Raw genomic sequence first — 19,486 nt, 5'->3', positions numbered from 1 at the left:
CCCAGAGCATCAGCAGAGCTCTGTCCAACGGCACAAATCTAACTGCATGGTCCCTACCACTGCCAACTTTAACATCCTCACATCCTCATTATCCTACCTGAGATCTGTTTTTTCCCCATTTCACTTTTTAACGCTGAGACTTCCTCATACTGAAAGCACTCAGTACCAGTGACAAAGCAAAGAATTAGGCATCTAACAGACCGCTACCTTCTACCCTCTCAGCCTTCTAAAGGGACTAGCCCAAGCCCAGAATATTCTTCTCCCCTACACTGAGACTCCAAACAGGGCTACGGGAGGTCTGAAATACCAACTCTTCTCCAGCAAGTGGTGTGCATTGAACTGAACACCAAAGAATAACTGACGTGTTTATATGCCTGCTTGCACAGCACGACTCTTGTAGGCTGGATGCTCCTTCTATTTATTTAATGTGAATCCACATGAGGTGCAGTGCGGTTCAGAATGCAGCTCATTGCCAACAGCACTGCCATTGTCCACCATATAAAAGCAGGTATCCCAGCACGGTCACGGGAGGCATAAAGCACAGAACATGACAAAACGCCACTGCTTTTATGAGACAGCTGCAGAAAAGAATGATTGCAATAGAAAAACATCGATCTCTATTTTGCCTTTCTCTCTCATTGTGCTTTCTCTGGATCTCTTTACCTCGTCACTTTCTGAGGTTAGGGACAGGAAAGCAACAAGCCCCTTTGCGTTCAGCTCTTTCTTCACTCTACACACAGCTCTGTGTTTTAACCGTGCCCTTCTGTAGGGTTTTGACTCCCAGTTCCTGAAGCTCAGTCAATATCCCAGCCTCCAACAGTCCTAAGGAAGCCGCTCCTTTTCTCTTGGCACCTAAACTGGGAACCTGTTGGTACAAAACCAGGTCTAGGCTTCTCTTCAATAAGAATCCTCCAAAAAAAAAACAAATAGAAACCACCCAAAAAACAACGCAACGAAGAAAACACCACTTGTGAGCACTGAAGCAATGCCCTGAGGTGACATCTGCAAGACTTGGTGCCCATGCAGTCCCTTAGGTAAGATACAAAATGGGAGTCCCACCCTCTAATTAAAGGCGCTAATTAAAGGTTCCTTGGCTTGTTTCTGCAAGAATGAAAAGAAAAGCTCAAGGCTTTGGGAAAGTGCTCCCGGGTACGTGTGCCATGAGCCACTCTTGAAGGTATTATAGAAATGGACTTTCTTGTAAGTGGCATCTGAAGAGTTGTGTCAAGATTCCACCCAAGGAGCAGCAGTCGGCAGAGTATAGCAGAGTACAGATGGTCTCTAATGGGGCATTTGGCTCTCACATCACTATTAACCCACTCAGCAGCTCCAATGTGGAGTGGATGCGAGGCTTACGAAAGCTCCCCTTTCCCCATCTTTATCAGGGAAAGGTCTGCAGTGATTTGCATCCAAACAAATGAGCTGTGTGAATCTCAGTCCCATGCATAAAGAGGTTAATTTTATTGCCTCATTCGAGAAATCTTAGCCAAATCACACTCCCTCCTTGGAAGGCTGCTGTTGGTGATGGGATACTGTGGCACGTGCAACAGAAGCACACATTCTGACTTCTGAAACCCACGTGTGTGGGTTTCGGTGGTTTTATTTTTGTCATTTATTTCTCAAACAGCTGCTGTCTGTCAGCAATGCCTCTCCTTTGTCAGAGCCCATCAGCATCACCCAGGTTTGTCTCACTTGAAGGAAGTTAGCAAGCTGTTGGTTCCCAGGCACCCGTGAGCGCTGACATTTGGTCACGAGCAACACCGAGTGCACAGCCATAACTGCTCTCAGTTCCCAGAAATACCTACAGCAGCTCAGAGCACAGCGTATCTCACAGGAGTTTGGTGGAAAAAAATGAATGAAAACATGGGCAGATATCAGAAGTTTTCCTTTGCAAAGAGGGAGTGGATATTAACCAAAAGAAAAGCAAAGCCCCGAGGTCCCTGCTGGGATGAGTGGGTGTGAATTCCAACGCAGACCCAAGACCACGTTGCAGCAGCTCTGCAGGCAGCAGATTATTTCTGTGGGAAGCTCAGAAAGCACAGCGAGGTCTTCTATCTCCTTCCCATCCCAAAATGTAGCACCCATTCTCCCCTGCTTTGAACCAAGCCCTGTATCCTACGCTACGTGATGCAACCCAATACTGTTGTTATCACACATGCTGCGCTGCAGCATAGAACAGGAGAGAGAAACAGAGAAGGAACCAAAGGAAGATCCTTGACTCAGGAAAGGTGCGTTCTGCCCCACAGCAGTGCCTCAGACACCTTCTGCTTGCTAAATCTACCAAAAGATGGAGCAAAGCTGTCATTCCCAGCAATATAGCCCTTCTCCCACAGCCTCACCGGAGACCCCACTCCAGTGCTACCTTTGAGGCTGCCCATAACCTATTAATTAGAGGATGCTGTTATGCAAATAATGAAAATTAATTAAGCCCTCACTTATTACTTTGAAATAGCCTCTTCCTTGATGCTCCCAAATACACCCCGGGCAAGTGGCGAGCATTTTGTTAATCATAAAAGTGATGGCCTGTGAGCTGACACTGCTTTAAAGGATGTCTTTAATATCAACATAAAATAAAATACAAGAGCAGTGCTGTCTCTAGAGTGGGTCAGCAGCAGGGACTCACAGGAAGAGGGGATTCTCCCAGCAATGACAGAGGCACCCTGCCCAAGCTCAGCTCCCACCAGCTGAATTGGACAGCTGTCTCCCTCAGGAGCTGTGTAACCACTCTACACCACACACAGGGGATGGCACAGCCTCCAGGCAATCCCCCACCACGCTGCTGGGCTTGCACCTATTTCCCACCACACAGCAACTCACTCCCAACCAAGGCACAGGCTGTTTGTAAAAGCCATGCTCACTCCCATTGCTGCCAGCTGGCCCTTGGCTCAGCGAGCTGCTGACACTGCTCTGCTTTGCCCTGCTCTGTGCACCTGGTTTCTCCTGCAGCATGTACAGAGCTGGGCGCGGATCACTGCATCACCCACTCTGTCAGCACTGTCTGCTGGAGGAAAACAGGAGGATCCCTGTTTTGCACTTCTGAATGTGACTCAGGCCGTGCTGGGAGTTGCATTTGGAAGAAGTGATGAAAAGCACCGCCTGCTCCTGCATAGGGGAAACTCCCAGCAGTGCTGAGCCTGGCTGCACCCTCGTGAGTGAGGGGTGTTGCCAGGGGGGAGGGCTCACACCATGCAAAATAAGGAGCACAAACAACCATCTGCATGGGGCAGGTAGCAAATTCCCCTGTATTTTTGCTGGGCAGCTCCAAATTGTGAAGTTCAACTCTTCCAAAGCATGGGAGAGAAGCATTGCCAGCTCTGCCAGCTGGGAAGGAGAATCCAATGAGCAGAGTGATGTCCTCCACACACTGCACCACGTGGGAGAACTTTAAGGCTCCAGCTCTGCCACAACCCAAACCTGCTCTGCATCCAAACACCAACCAACCCACTGAGCAGCTGGATCCCCTCACTCCTCCTCATTAACAGAAATTAATGTGGGCACAAGACTCAGCTCGAGCCTCCTGGCAGAAGGGGGTGAGCCCTACGCTCCCCTCCCCATCCCTTTTCCACTTCCAAAATCCATCACCATTGATTTCCTTCCATCCCACCCATGCAAACCCAATCACCCCTTTCTATGGAGTTTGCAAAGGTCATAACAACAGACTTCAGTGTCCCTTCACAATCAAGAACCTCAGCCATCTGCTGCTTTGAACTCTGCACGCATCCTGTGCCAGTTCTACAAGGCTGCAACTGAAGAGGTGTGAGCGGGCAGCTGCATTTCCCTGCAGACCTTCTGATGTTTCTCCCCCGTGTCTTAAAAATAAAAAATAAATAAATGAGAAAGCGGTCATGCAGCAGGAATCTCTGAGGTTTGAAAGCCCACTATCAGAGTCTAAATGGACTGAAATTAATAGAAGTCTTCTTCCCAGAAAGCAAACCCCTTTTGCTGCTCCCTGCTCTTTCCTAGCAGTGCACCGGGTGAGCACAGACAGTGCTCGTTATCCTCTGAGTCATGGAAAGCAGCCTTCCAATGCCAGCCCTGCCTGCAGCAGTGGAGGACTACAAAACATGCAACCAGGATGATGCACGTCTTGCTCTCAAGATGAGATCTCCTCTTTGGAGCTCCCCAAAAACCACCTGAACCCCAGCTCTGGATGGATCTGAAGGATCCAGAGGTCCCTGCCCACCCCAACCAGGCTGTGATGCTGTGCATGAGGTTTCACGCCTGCTTGTATCCAAGGGCTGCTTATGTGCTGGTGGATGGCCAGATGCTTTCCTTTCTACATGGATGAGGGCTGCTCTTCTTGTTCACATACAAGTGCATATGCCCTGCTATGTTCAGGGGGGCTTTTGTCTTCTCCTCCCTCTCTTTTCCTTTGTTTGGTCTTGCCCAGTCCATCCTCATCTCCCTCTACCTACACCCTTTGTCCTAAAAAAAAAAAGAGAATGGAATGGGAGAGGGGAAGGGAAGGGAAAAGGGATAGAATAGATGAAGAACAGAAGAGGAACAGAACAAAAGTAGCATAGAAGTAGAACAGAACAAAACAGAAGTGGAACAGAACATAATCACATTGAACAGAGAGGAACGGATGTAGAACAGAAGAGGACACAACACAACAGCACCTACAGAGCAGTCCCCCCTGCTGCATTTCACACCAAAGAGAAGCAGGACGGAATCGGAACCAACACTGCAGACCAAAAGCTGCCTCCTAGGGGCACGGGGAGCACAACCACATCAATATCAGCCCCGAACGAACAGCGGAGGATGTGACAGTTACAGCAGGACGTAACATTTCGGTCTGCTCCGCGCCGTTCAGCCATCACCACTGAGCGATGATCAGATGAAGGCACAGCAGAGCTCAGAAGGTGTGAGCACAGCTGAAGTGTGTGAGCACCATCCCAACTGTGAGCAGGGCTGGGGGCAAGGGGAGCACCAGGGTGGAGAGATAACCTCCCCAGGGGCTGTTATCCTACAGAAGACAACAGCCCTCCCTGCCCAGAGAACTCACAGTGCTGCTCAGCAGACTCGTTTTCAAGGTTTTCCCTAAAAACAGAGGTTATCTGATGGGGAGAAGGGAGAAAAATCAACAACAACAACAAAATGCATCTGTGCATTGACCAGCATCCGACAAGCAAAAATGCAGCCCCGAGCTCAAACCGGAGCCCTGCCCAAAGCTTCCCTCCGCCCCGCACATCACACAGGCTCCTCTCCGGGGTGCGTTCAGTACAGGGTTAAACTTCAAAAAACAACACTTTCAACACAAAAAGGGGAGGGACAGCATGTCACCCCCCCCTCCCCCCACCTCCCTCTTCCCGACGCGTATTTGCATCTCACCTGAATTCTCATCAACCCCATCCAAGTCCCCGGGTGCAGCGATGGGATTACCAGCACTGCCTCCTGCCGTGGGTGTTCCTGGGGCAGGCAGCAGTTCTGCCAACAGCCCTGAAAACGCTTTGGCTATTTTTTTTTCTTGGGTGTTTTTTATTTATATATATATATATCTATATATATATTAATATTATTATTTTCTTCCTTTTTTATTTTATTTTTTTATTTTTTATTTTTTCCCCCTCTTTTTCCACCACGGTTTCGCTCAGAGCTCTGGCCAGACCCACAGCTCTCCCATCCCTCTCATAAATCACCTCCTCGGCACGCCCAGAGGCAAACCGGTGTCTGCCCGGCACGGCGCTGATTGGCCTCTCGTTAATTACCCACGAGGAAGAGTGTGGCTCCGGTGACGCGTTTATGGAGATAAATATTGTAACTTCTCCACTCGTGCTGCAAACTCGTTCCAGCCGGTGAGACCCTCCGGTTGATTCAAGGGGAAAATGCCTGGATAATTTATTTTATTTTATTTTATTTTATTTTATTTTTTAAGGGCATGAAATATTAATTTGGTGATCTATGCAGCTCGTTCCAGGTGCAATTAGGAGCTGTCGGTCGGGGAAATGCACGGCGGCAGAGCTCAGGCAGCGCTCAGCCCCATCTCCTCTTGCTATAGCAACGGGGAGACCTTGGCAACCCACGGTCCTGGCGGTTATTGAGATGGGAGTAGGAATTGTGCATCACGGTGACTATCTGCTCCAGAGCTGCTCTGGCACTGGGATACAAAACTGGGGGCAGGAGATCCCCAGGGTAGCCTTGCTGCCACCAATCCTGCCCACAGTGGGATGCCCTACAAAAGGGAATGCTCAGCAGCCAAATGAAACAGCTCATAAACACCTTGAGCTGCTGCGTGCTGTGCAGAGCTTGTGCCTTCCAGAGCAGCATCCAGCATCTCTCACCACCTCCTGTACCATCTCCTGTCCCATCACCTCCTATCCCACCAGGTCCCATCACCTCCTGTCCCACCACCATGTCCCATCATTTCCTATCCCATCAACTCCTGCCCCGCCATCTCTTGTCCCACCTCCCCATTTCCCATCTCCCCATGTCCCATCACTTCCTGTCCCACCACCTCCCTGTGTCCTGCCATGCCTCACCTACCAGAACTGGCTCTTGCCCTGGGATAGGGATGTGGTAAGGCTGTGTTAATACTGCTGTTGTCATTTAGGCTGTTAATGGGGCAGCAATAACCCATTCTGAGCATGAGTCAGTCCTTTCAGTGGGAGATGCTTGCTTGCATTGCTGCTCTTCTTGGCACCCCGAAGCCCCAAGACACGCTCCTCACACCCCTCATCCCACTGCCTCAGTTTCCACTCAGACCTAGATGTTTCTTTCCACTCTAGCATTTAGATTAGCCCAATTTATGCTGACCTGCACAACTGACCTTCCACAAGTGCACGTCCCCACCAATAATCATTCCCAGCTTTAACTCCCCCAAGCTTTACCAGCACAGGCACAAGTGCATGGAGCCCAGCCAAGAGCTTCCATAGAACCACAGAGCCATTAAGGATGGAAAAGACCACCGAGATCATCTGGGTCAAACCCAAACCATCATCTTCCCTACTGACCCCAATGCCAGCCATCAGTGCAGCCTGGTAGGAATGTAGCTCCATGCTGCAGAACTGGAGGCAATTAAACAACGGTACTGGACACATCAATCCTTCAGGAAGGCTGCCAAGGAGGTTTTGGAGCATGGAAAGCATGGAGGTGTGCTGTGCTTAAACACCATTCTAAAGAGAGAAGCAGGAGGAACTGAGGGTAGATCAGACAGCACAGTGACTCCACTCAAGAAGAGCAACGGTATAGAAAACCTATATACCCAATTTCCAGCCCTGAGGCATCATCAGATGGAGCATGTTGGCCAGGCTCCACGGAGTGACGCCGACATCCACTGCTGAGGGCTGGACCCAAGATGTCTGTCAGCATTTTCATCTGGTTTTGTTTTCGACTGGGCTGGAAAGTACCTCCACCAGAAGGCATCGTGCCCTTTCGTGCACATTAAAACCGAGAGCCATCAGAGACAAATGTCAATATGTTAACAACGGGCTGGTAGAAAGAAGCACCCTGCCTCTCTCATCCAGACACATCCCTGCACATCTCGTCCTGCAACCCATCCTAAGCCCATTGGCTGGCAGGGAATGCTAGCAGCTGTCAGGGCTGCCTTCCTGCAGGGCTGTACTGGGTTGCCCAGGAGCTCATCCCAACGGAGCAGCCCCCAGCACCAAGATACAGGTGATGGAAAGCAGCCCTTGTCCAAGGAGGGTGGATCTTTCATTAAGTTTTGCTTATCTCCTATATCAACAAAGCCGTGAAGCATACGATCCCTTTAGGTTCTGTGAATCCACTTAGATCCTATCTCTGGAGCTGGAGCTTTCCAGGAATTGAATAGCTGAGAGACATGACGTGGGTGAAGTGAAATCAAACGCGGAGCATCCAACATGAAAGGCAATCGGAGAGGATGACAGCACTGCTTATGCTGAGGGAGAAAGGGGGAGGCAAGGAAATTAAAAGCAATTAAAGAGAATTAATTAAAAGGTATAGCTGAACTATGAAAGAAGAAAAACAGCTATGCAGAGTTTGCTAAATAGCCCCTACTTTTAATTGTTGCACTTACAGCCGTAAAGCCCTAGGGGTTCCACTGCCCCGTGGCTGTCTCAAAACAACAAAAGAGAATCCCATGACTTAACCAAATGACTCCTCTGCCTCTCCATCTGCGTGGCTGATGAGTTTCCAAGCTCCCTTCCCAGCCAGAAGAAAGAGCCATGAGAAGCAAGGCTGTCCCCACGAAGACCATAGAACAAACTGGAAAGATCCAAAGCCCACAGTGCACAAACAGTGCAGGGTCTGAAAGTTGCAGAGCACCAGCTCCCACCAGAGATGGATGCAGCTGCTAAGGGCTGAGTCACCAAGTTGGGTCCTGCTGCTGGGTACAGAGCATCCATGGGGCAGGTGGGAAGTACACAGAGCACAGATGGCCCAAACCCCATTGTTCTGGGAGGTCAGCAGCAGCTAAGCAATCAGCATACACTCTCCACTGCACAAGGCCATCACTGACCAAATAACCATAACGCTTCCTTAGAGCACTGACAGATCTATCCTGCCTCTGGGCTCCACTGGGTTGGCAGTGCCCCATGTTTGCTTCCCAGCTGAGACAACTGTGAGTGTTTGCTGTTTGCTGCTGCAGGGACTGCACTGCTCAATAATTCAGTGCCTAATGACTGTTTAACAAGAGTGCTCCCCACCATTCCAGACGTGATCCAGTGGCCAGGCCATGAGATTCCAGCAAAGGAGCCTGACATGAGCTCCTGGTTGGCGTGAGGAGTGCAACCAGTGCAATTCTAGGTTGCACACAGCATGGCATGTGGCTCCTGGTGACACAGTCAGTGAGCATGGGGGGATGGGATGGGGTTGGATCACTGACCTCAGAGGTCTTCTCCAACCTTAATGATTCCATGACTCTATGAGTGGGCACGGTGGGGATGGGTTGGACAAGATGACCTTAGTGGTCTTTTCCAGTCTCAGTTCTGAGTGGGCATGGTGGGGATGGGTTGAGTTTGGACCTGGGGATCTTGGAGGTCTTTTCCAACATCAGTAATTCCATTATTCTATGAACCAAAAGAGAAGTGAAACTGCTCGCTGGTTTAAAGCCTCACTGGTGCACAGCATGCATGGCAGGCTGCCCTTTGAGCTACAAAAGCAAAGCTTATCTGAAGGCCAAGCTCTCCGTCTCCATCCCTGAGACCTACCTCCACGTGGGGCACCACTGGGGATCCAAGCCCCATTCCCATGGCACAGCTCTATTGCTGATCCCTTCCTGCCTCCTCCACCCCAAGGCTTTGTGGCAGTAAGGCTCCCTCTGCACAGCGCCAGTGGGGTGTCAGAGCCCTTGGAAAGGAAGCACTGGGTGCTGCAGAGCACTGGGACACAGAGCCCAAGGTGGCACTGCTGGGAGGAAATGACACACCACACACTGCCCTGCAGTCTCACTACTTCTCAGCCAGAGCCATCTTCATGCCTCAGACACATCTCCTTCTCCCCATGCAGGTCAGGGCAGTGAGAAGAGAGAGAGCAGCTCTGCTTTCACCAGCAGTTTGCAGACTGACCCATTTGCCTGCAGTTACCCAAGCACTCATTTACTTGCAAGACCCCTCCCAACCACTATCAACTTTGTTAAGGAAAATACAAGAGCCCCAAGCCAGACCCCCATGCCTCCCACATAGGGAATTATCTCTAGCACAGCTAAACCTTAACAAGTAGGAGAGGCTTTGCACAGATGGTGCCTTAAAGTATAAACTGTTCCAACATCCAACAGCAATGGAGGGCACTGATGGTGGTGGAGAACTTGGGTTTCTTCCACATTATTGCTCCCAGGTTCAGCAACCCTTCTAACCACAGCTGCAGGCCATGCAGCACCTTCCCCATTTCCAGGTTATTTCAGAGGAGGTGAACAGCTTCCCTTGAGCCCTGTGGACACACTGTTGAGCAGCACAGATTCCCAGTTGAAGGTCTGTGTGCATGTATGCAAAGCTCTTACAAATATACAGACAATAGGGAGCAGACAGACGCAGATAAGTCACAAGGGAACATTCTTCTGACCCACAAGGACAGCCCTAATGTTGGTCAAGGTGCAGCTGGGAGACAAAGGCAAAACAGAGTCTGGAGATGCCCGACTGGGAGATGGGATGAAAAGCAGCAGCACTTGCTGGGAAACAAGAAGCCATACAAACAGCTCCATCTTCCCTGATCCGTCAGTTCAACAGATTTTATCCATAAAGGACTTCCAGGATGACTTCACCTCAACTAAAGAACCTGAATGAAGCACAGAGACCTTGTGCTGCCCCATACAAGGACTCTAGCAACCCAACCAGCTGTCCATACAAAGTTTGGGACATCACATTAAAAGATGGAATAGAAACACTTCTGTGACTTGTGATAACACAGGGGTATGGGCAAGGGTGAGCGACCCCCTTTGGGTCAGAGGGAACACATTTCTTCAAGCACCAATTCTGACCCATAGGTCTGAAGCCAACTCTGTAGGACCACGGAGAATTAACAGATTTGGGGGAATGGGGAGCTGGAGGGCTCAGCCCTGTGCTGGGGGACATGGGGACGTGGAAGGTGCAGATAGGGGGATGCTGATTTTGGGGTTACTGCATCACAGAGCCAACTGGAGAGGGGACAGGAGCCCGAGAGGGCCATTTCACTCTCTCTACAGACAGCCACGGGGAGGAGGGCGACATGGGGATGATGAAGTCCCCTTCACAGCATCAGGGTTGCCAAGCAACCAGGACATACTGAGAGACAATAGGGACCGAGGCCAAAATGTGGGGAGGGGTGAGGGACTGCTTTCCCCCCTGCGTGGGGAAAGACAATGTGGCTAAGGAGAGTGCCACATGCCCAAATCACTGCTCCCAACGCCCTGGTCCCACCATCCCTCCCTGCATCCCAGGTAGTGACTATGGAAAGTTCCCACAGATTTCCAGTGCCACAAAAGCTCTTGCCAAAAAAAAAAAGGCACCAGAGGAAACTCGCCCAGGACTGGAAGGTTGCTTTCATTTCCTCCGCTGATTTATTTCACTTTATTTTATTGGCTGATATTTACTACTCTTCAAAGCCTCCCCACGCCTTTGGGTTGTGCACCGGGCAGCAGGGCTGTGCAGATGCACTGCTTTACAGCTCAAGCCCCAGTGGAGACCACAGGCTTAGGATAACCCCAGCCATGCAAAAGCTGCTGCTCTGACAGCAACAGGCTGCACAAGCAAGCAAAACCACTGCTGGGCACACTGTGAGTGAATGGAAATGAATGCAGATTGGTGTGCATCAGTTCCTGCACTGCACCATTAATTGCACGCAATCCAAGAGCTCCCTGCAGCCTTAAAATGCAAAGTGGTGATGGGGTTCTCCTTTGGGATTTCAAGGCACACTGTGAAGCCACCACCCAGCATCACTGCAGCCATTCCAGGTGTTCCTGAGTGCCACCAAAAGTGGTGAAATGACACAGAGCTGTGAGTGGACCCATACATTGCACAGGTCCCTTCCACATCCAATGGTCTCACAATTCTGACATCCCCATAAAGAAACCCAAGCAAGGAGAAGAAGGCTCAAGTCAATAAATAAGTATGTCAATAAAAGCATCATTTCGGGCTTCAACTGTAAAACAGGGCACAGGCTCACCTTGGGAAACCCAGCTCATGTAGCATTGGCACAGCTCCTTCCATTGGGAACCAGAGGCTCCTGTTCCATAACGACCAAGAAATCCTACAGGGCAAAAGCCAACCTTGCCAAAAGGAAAACCCTACCCACACTGGACCCCAGATTTGCAAGAAGCAGCAGCTGGGAGACAGCGACAGCAGATCAGTACCCCATAAGGTTACTCAGGGCCTTCTGGAGCACTGTTCACCCCACATCCCAAAAGGACTCAATATGCTCAATGGGATGCTTGGCTGACAGAGGAGACAACCTTCAGAGAAGCCATAAGACTTCCATGTCAGCCATACAACCGCTCCTCTTGTCCACTGGTAGCCACACATAAAATCCACACGTCATGCTCACAGAGGCTGGATTTCCATAAGGTCATCCTGGATGGGTTCCCGTGGTGCCCATCCTATTTGTCAGACCAAGCCACCCTGCAGCCCCAAGGAGAGGCAGTGATTCTGCATTCTGGTCCTGAACCATCACTCAGTTCTGTTATCAAAGAACATCCTGCTGACCCAGTGAGTCCAAACAGAGCCCCAGTACAGCACTGTGAGCAGCACTGTGTGCACACAGAGGTGCATGGAACACTGGGGCACTATTTCTGACGAATGACCCCCCACACACTTACAGCTTCTGACCCACTGCTGTTATCCTTCTGCTCCTGATAACAGGATCTAACCAAACTGATGAGATGAAAGGATGAGTGGGGCTGCCCCTGCTACACCTGTAAGGCACAGACAGTGAGACAAGGAAAGAACACCCCCAAATGGCACAAATCCCATTGCTTGAGGCTCATCCATCGCAACACCCCATCCTCTGCCAGCACCAAGCGATGCCACAGCATGGGAAGAGTACAGATGCACCATCCCAACATCACCCATGCATCACTAGGGATGCCCCAAGAGCTTTGAACTATTTGCTCTGCTTTCCCCGTCCACCCCTTTATTGAAATGCACCGACTTGAGGGAGTCACAGAGGCCCCAAAGGTCCCTTGCCCAGCTTCTGTCCCAGCAGGATGCCGTGTCCCTACAAATAATGGGGTGCTGCATGGCTGGCAGATAGCACAAGCTTGCACTCAGCCCTTCAGTGCTGCTTTGAAAAACATAGGAGAAAGGAGGGCAGAAAGGCAGAAAAGTGATGTGGCTCATAAACAGGCTCTATGGGGCCATCCATTTAGGAGCTTTATGACTGGGAGGGGGGAGGTTCGGCCGTGCAATCGATAGCACAGTGCAGGCAGCAGGGGGAGGAGATGGAGATGCACGACCCTAAATAAACCCCATGCTTCTTTGGGGGGTCCCAGGTGCTACCTTGTCCCACGCTGACATCCCCTTCCCCTGACAGCTGGGGACAGGAGGGACACGTTGGGAAAGGGGGACTCTGCTGAGGGATGCTGTGACATGGAGGGATGTGGTGACATGGGGTGATGGGGTAACATAGGGTGACATGGGGGGACATGGTGACACAAGGGGAGGCATGGAAACAGGCAGCAGCACATGCAGGGGCAGCACCGTGTCCTGGGGGGGGGATATTGAGGGGAAAGTGGGGGGACACAGTGGGCACAGATCCTGGGGGAGGGGCATGGCCAGATAAAGGGATGGGGTGATGAAGAAATGGGATGAATAGGGGATAAATACAGGAAAAAGAAATGGGATGGATATGGGGTAAAGAAATGGGATGGAGGAATGGGGTGATCCCCATGGGTCCATCCCAGCATAGGAAATGTTAAGAATCTATAGGGGATAATAAGTGGTAAAGAAATGGGATGAAGCAGGGGTAAAGAAAAGGGATAAAGGAATAGGGAGAAGGAATGGGATGAATATGGGGTGAATAAGGGATAATACGGGAAAACAGAAATGGGATAGGTTTGGGATAAAGCAATGAGGTGAGCGAATGGGTATGGGATATATACGTGGGATGAAGAAATGGGATGGATACGGGATAAGGAAAGGGGATGAAGGAATGGGGTGAAGGAATGGGGGAATATGGGGTGAACATGGGATAAACAGGGATGAAGAAATGGGAAGGATAAGGGATAAGGAAATAGGATGAAGGAATGGAATGAACACGAGAAGAATAAGGGCAATGAAACGGGATGGAGGGGTGGGATGGAGGAAAGGGGTGATAAACGAAGAAACGGGACGAAGGCACGGGGTGAATAGGGGATAAAAGTGCGGAGAAGAGACGGGGCGGGTCTGGGGAACAGAGTTGGGATGGAACAGCGGGATCCAACACGGGAAAAAGAACCGGGGAGAAGCAAGAGGGTTCAATAGGGATAACGAAGTGGGATCGGCGGCGGGGAGGGGAGGCGGCACGGGGAAGCGGGACAGCTCAGCGGGCACAGAGCCGGGACAGACAGGCGGATCCCCGCGCCGATCGCAGCCCGCCCCGCTCCCCCGTACCTCCGAGCAGCGCAACTTCGGACCAAGTTCCGCCTTTCCGCCAACGGGACGGGACGGGACGGGACGGGACGGGACGGCCCCACCTGCGCTCCGGGTCCCCCCGTCCGTCCGCGGGCGCTGTGTCGGTGCGGAGCGCAGCGGATCCCGGATGTGTGCCCGCTCCCTCCCTCCCTCCCTCCGCCGCTGCCCGGGGCGGTGCCGCCCCGCTCTGAGCTGTGTGTGTGTGTGTGGATGGGGGGGGGGGGGGCACTGCTGCCCGTGGGCGCCACGTGGGAGCCGCCCCGATCCCCCCCCCCCCCCCCCCAACCTCGGCGTGGTGACAGCTCCACGCGCCCGGAGAGAGGGGGGACGGGCGGGGGGAGCGGCCAATGGGAAAGCGGAGAGGGATCGGGGGGCGGGGAGAAGGGAAGAGCTCCCCCAGACCCCTACCATGGGCTGGTTGCCCCCCATCAGCTCAGGCTGCCCACGGCCCCATCCAGCCCGGCCTTTGCAGCCGCAGGTTGTGTCTCGTTGGCCTCATTGCCCACTGTCCAGCTGCCTTCAGACCCCACGGGCATGCATCCCGGAAAACTTGGTTCTGTGAGATTGTTTCCACTCTGACATTTGCTAATGAAGTGATTTGAGAGTGTGGGAAATGGCAGGGGAGGCAGGGAGATACTTCATCTTCATACACATAATCGATAGCAAATCAGTACTTAAAAAGTAAAGCGGCTCGATGGCGTTTTTGTAGGGCGAGACATGCCCTGCATTTCGTTCTTTGATTCAGAGGGTTTAATGTGCCGTGAGACAGAGCTCAGCAAGTGAGTCACATTGTGAAAGCTCTCCTGTAGCTCCTGGTGCTCCCTCTTGGCAAGTGTGTCATGGTTGCTTCAACATGTCTGAGTCTTGTCTCCAGCTCCGTAAGCCCCCAAGGCTCTGGTAGGGAAATCCCTGAGTGCAGACCTCGGAGGCACCAAATCATGCGTCGGGCTCTTGCTGGGGTCTAGACACTCACAGGCTGGGTTGGGTCCAGGGTGGATGAGACAGAAGGTGGCACAGCTCTCTCCACCTGCAGGTATCCCATTGGGATGCTGAAGCCCCAGGCTAATAGCCTGCAGCGTGGGCACTAAGCCCACATCTCAGGAAGTTCATGCTGCTGCTAACCACTGCACCTTGCCAGAGAAACAAACCCAGCTCCTTGCTTCCATCACGTTTACAGGTCATCTCACCATTCCTGGCTGAAGAAGAAGCATCTTCTCTCTGCATTTGCACTACCACATCCATCACAGATGACCATCAGCACTTATGAGGCGTCTACCTAAATTCTAAGCTCCTGCTTGTGAGATTCTGACAAGAAACCTAAAGGTCCTTCTCCTATCTTTGTCACATTATTTGCTTTTCTCCAATATCTCAGTAATTTATTTTAGTCTGGAGATGCCTGTTCAGCAAGTGACAGGGCTGGATATGATTTTACTTTATTTTACTTTATTTTTTGTCCTTTATTTACACATTGAGGATGCAGGGAGAGTTCCTTTGCTAGTAACTCCTGCTTTCCCTTTGTGCTGGTCTGACTGCAGTCTACTTCTTCCAGACTGTCTGAACGTTTGTGGATCAAAGTGAGGCCTTGGAGAAGAAATGGGAATGGAAAGTCCCTTCTTCCAGCAAGTGGGGGGAAGGCAGCACAGAGGAAGGACAGTAGCCAGCCTGAGGCTCTTGGGATTTCATAGTCAGAGAATCAATAGTGTTGGAGAAGACATTTGTGATCCCCAAGTCCAGCCCCAAGCCATCCCCACCACGTTCACTGGCAATGTCCCTGAGTGCCGCATTCATGGAACTCCATTTGAGTTTACGGTGAGGAGGCTGTAGGATCACTGTATGTTGATTGCTTCAGTGGGTAACTGCTGGTCCTCAGCAGAGACCACATCAGTGACGGTGATAACAAATGTTCTTGGAGATGCAGGAAGACAGCCATGTGCTCTGCTGCCACCAGTGGCGAGTCTGACTTTGGATCCGTGCACCAACTACTCTGATGCATCACTGATACAGCCCAAGGCAGAAAGGGGCTCATCCTGATGCATGCACTAAACAGAGAAGCCCTGAAATCCTGCTTGTGAAGCTCCCTGGAAGCTTCACCCGCATCCAAGTGTCTCAGCAGCTTCAAGGCTGAGCTACTCAGCAGGAGCACGAAGGGTTACAGATACTTGTACAGTCCTGGGCACTCTGAGCACAGTGTGGAGGCCAGCCAGCAGGCTGACCTGGTGTCGCTGGAAGCTGATGCTGGGTGCTTGACTTGAAATGGCCCTGGGAGCGAACAGATGGCTCCTCTTTATTTGCATGCTACTTGGATTTGTGATTCGAGCAGAAGAATAACTTAATTTTTGACATTTGCTTCTCCTCAGAGCCCAGCACAATTTATGTTACACTGACATTTGCGTGAAGGATGTTGCTTTAGGCACAAAAGCCATCCTGGCTTTAACCCTACAAGGAGCCAAATAGTCAGGAGCCATCTTCCTCCCGTGCTCCTTCATAGGCACTTCCAGAGGATATCACACTTACACCATAAACAAAAAAATCAGGAGAAAGCAGTCATTTGGGGCTTGTGGAAGGAAGGGGTAGGACTGGGGTGAGACTGGGCCGGAAAATATCTCATCTGTAGGCCTGAAATGAGAGACCTCTTGTGGGTGAGGTTTACCTACTATTAAAGGCCTGTGTGGTTCATCTCGAGCAGAGGGATAAATTTAGCAGTCCAAGTGCAGAGCTCCTGCACCCACAGCTTTAAGAGGAGCGTTGCCAGTGTCACTTGTTGGTGAACGGGATTTCCAGCAGCCAGAGCAATGCCTGCAAGTCTGTGCCTCTGATACTTTTCCAGGTGATTTTCAGCAACTCTTGCATTCACTACGATCCCCCTCTTGTGGCTTGTTCTGCAAATCTCCTGTCTCTAGCTGCTGAGGCTCACTTGTGTGTTTTCAGGAGCAATGGAATACGGGTTAGCTACTCCTCAGCTGAGCTGTTGTGGCTGGGTGCTGTGAGGTTACAGGGTCAACGTGTGTGGAGCCCAGAGCTGGACGTAGTGATCCTTATGGGTCCCTTCCAACTCAGGATATTCTATGATCCCCTCTGCATGGTGCCCTATCTGTCTCTCATGCAGCAAAGAGTGCCTTGCAGCTCTCATCTCATGAAGCTGGATGCTCTGAAAATGAGCCTCGGCTCAGTGCCCGTGCAAGTCTGGGAGCCATGGCATGGGGATCTGAGCATCTCAGGCTAGCCCTTGATTTTCTAGTGTCTGCAGAGATGCCAGGTGCAGCCTGAATTCAACCACTGCTTGTCAATGGCCATTTGAGATAAGAGCCCTTTTCCTTGGATCTAGGACAGCTGTGCTCCATGTCCTCAGGATCCACCTGTGTGCTCAGATACAGGCTCTTGCAATCCAGCTGTGGGACCTCTTAATATCTCCGTGGAAATTTTCACCTACTTCTTTTGGTTTGAGAAACAAACTGATAGATGTTGAAACAGCTTGGAGTGTGGGGAGGCCATTTGCTGGGTGTGACACCAATACGCCATGGTGCTTAACTGGTTTCTTCATAATTCTCCCAACGCAGGGCCTGCACCAGAACCCATCTGCAGCTGGAGACCAGCATGTAGCCAGAGGCTGCTGTGATGTGTATGAGAACAAGCACATGGACTCCCTCTGTGGCTGTGCTCCCTGCTGCTTTCCGTAGAGAAGAAGACCTAGAGCTTCATCACATTTACAAGGGTGCCTATCGCTGGTGTGAGTTCCCAGTGCACCCAGAATTATCGAGGCAAAGGAATGCTCAGGAGTTCGGTCATTCTGCTTATAGCTTTGCCAAGCTGTAATTGCTTAAGCTCACATTTTTCCATGCTAGATGTCTGCCTAAGGCTGAAGTTCTCTGGAAAGTTTCAGCCACACTATTTTGACCATTTCCAAGAATGAGGGGAAAGCACAGTGTTTTGTCCAGCTTTTGGAAATAAATAATTCCATGAAATTGCTGTTGAGAGAGAGAAGGCTCCGCGTTTTGGAGAAAGAGCATGAAATTTGGCCTTGCTGTCAAAAAGTGCCATTTGCCACTTCCAGGAAAGTTTGTTTAATTTTGAATTAGTTACAAGCTTTGCAAATCACGGCTTGCATGGGCTCAGCAGAACCCGGTCAGAATCACAGTTTTACTCTCCAAAGACAGCCTCCAGCAGTCATAATGCAGACCAGGCTGCAAAGGTTTGGGTGCTGCTACACTATAGGAGCTGGAGAAGTAGAGAGGCCTGGAGAGAGCAGGAGGTCTCAGTACTGAGCAAGAGAGGGGTCAGCAATGAGGAGGTGCTGGGTTTGTCGTTGCTACAAGCCATATAGAAAGAATAAGAAGGGAGAAGCTCCAGTGGGAGGTATGAGACGAGACATCCCTGCTCCTCCAGGAAAAAATGGCCTTTGCATTGCCATTAAGGTCACCTCCTGCCCTCATCTTTCCCATGCAGGAGTTGCTGTGGCTGAAGGTGAGGGATCTGAGGCCCTTGGACCCATTTGCCATCCATTAGCTGTGCAAGCTGGGCTCCCTACCTCCAGCACTGAAGGTTATGCTGAATGTCTGGACAGTGCCCTGCAGCGAGCCTGGGGGGCTTGGAGGCGGATAGCATCTGACTCTCTTGTCCTGGCAAGATGGTTGCCTTGCTTTATAATGTTGCAAATCAGATGACAAGAACACGCTTTTGCCATCCAGCGGAGGCAAGGCTGTTAGGAGTGGAGGCGTTGACACAAAGTGCCTTTGGGGGAAATGGCACAGAGCAGCATCCCTAGTTCAAGAGGCTGTCTGAGTGTAGCAACAGTCTCTTGTTCCCAGGCTCTGGGCCAGGGTAAATTGGCTACAGTGTACTTTGGGAATGAAGAGTTTGCCTCCAGGAGAAAAAGGGTTTAGAACAGCTTTGTCGAGAGTCCCTCTTCAGCTCATCCAGGCAAGAAGGGTGGCTGCCAGCTCCTGGGGTGGGCTTGGTGCTGCCTTCCCTGGATGCAGCAGGAGCTGCTCTTAGCAGGTGCAAATGGGAGATACAGATATGGGGATCCTCAGACTGAATTTGCTCATGTGAAGCCACCAGAGATGATGGAATGAGATGATCCCAACGGGGAGGCGAGGAAGGCAGGCACTAGGACTGCTCTCTTCGTGCTCCGCGTGCCAAGCTTGCCTGTGCCACCCTCACCCCCCACAAGGTGCCGAGCATTCAAATACATCACAAAGGATCAGGGAATGATCTGAGCACAAAGACCCTCAGCACTACACCCTGCACACTCTGTGCCCAGGACACGTCCCTTCCCCTGGGCCTGGGGACAGCAGCTGGATCCCACGGCCCATGTGGATCCCATCTCCACTGGAGAGGACATGCAGGCTGTAACTCTGAGAGCTCTGACTCGTGCAAGCCATGTGTCATGGTAACCTATGACACCATGTCCATACCATTACACAGCCTTTAAAACAGAGCAGCCCTACAAGCCTCTTGCTGGGCATTGCTCTCAGTTCCATGTCAGCCCC

The 19,486-nt window shown here is 51.2% G+C and overlaps 1 protein-coding gene across 2 annotated transcripts in view; it reads right to left on the bottom strand.

Moving 5' to 3' along the window:
* Window positions 1–14,100, bottom strand: part of ZBTB7C (zinc finger and BTB domain containing 7C) — a 100,626-nt gene extending 86,526 nt beyond the window's left edge. Inside the window, exon 1 of one of the 2 annotated variants that reach the window (XM_072359938.1) lies at window positions 13,977–14,100. The gene's annotated coding sequence lies outside the window, so the exon portion shown is untranslated. Of the gene's footprint in view, window positions 1–5,331; window positions 5,434–13,976 lie in introns of those variants that run through there. The other variant, XM_072359940.1, reaches the window with a different exon arrangement.
* Window positions 14,101–19,486: the final 5,386 nt, after the last annotated feature.

Source organism: Excalfactoria chinensis, chromosome Z, assembly GCF_039878825.1.
Source record: "Excalfactoria chinensis isolate bCotChi1 chromosome Z, bCotChi1.hap2, whole genome shotgun sequence".
Taxonomy (NCBI): domain Eukaryota; kingdom Metazoa; phylum Chordata; class Aves; order Galliformes; family Phasianidae; genus Excalfactoria; species Excalfactoria chinensis.
The sequence above is the reverse complement of the archived record's forward strand: the minus strand, read 5'-3'. Positions and strand labels throughout refer to the sequence as shown.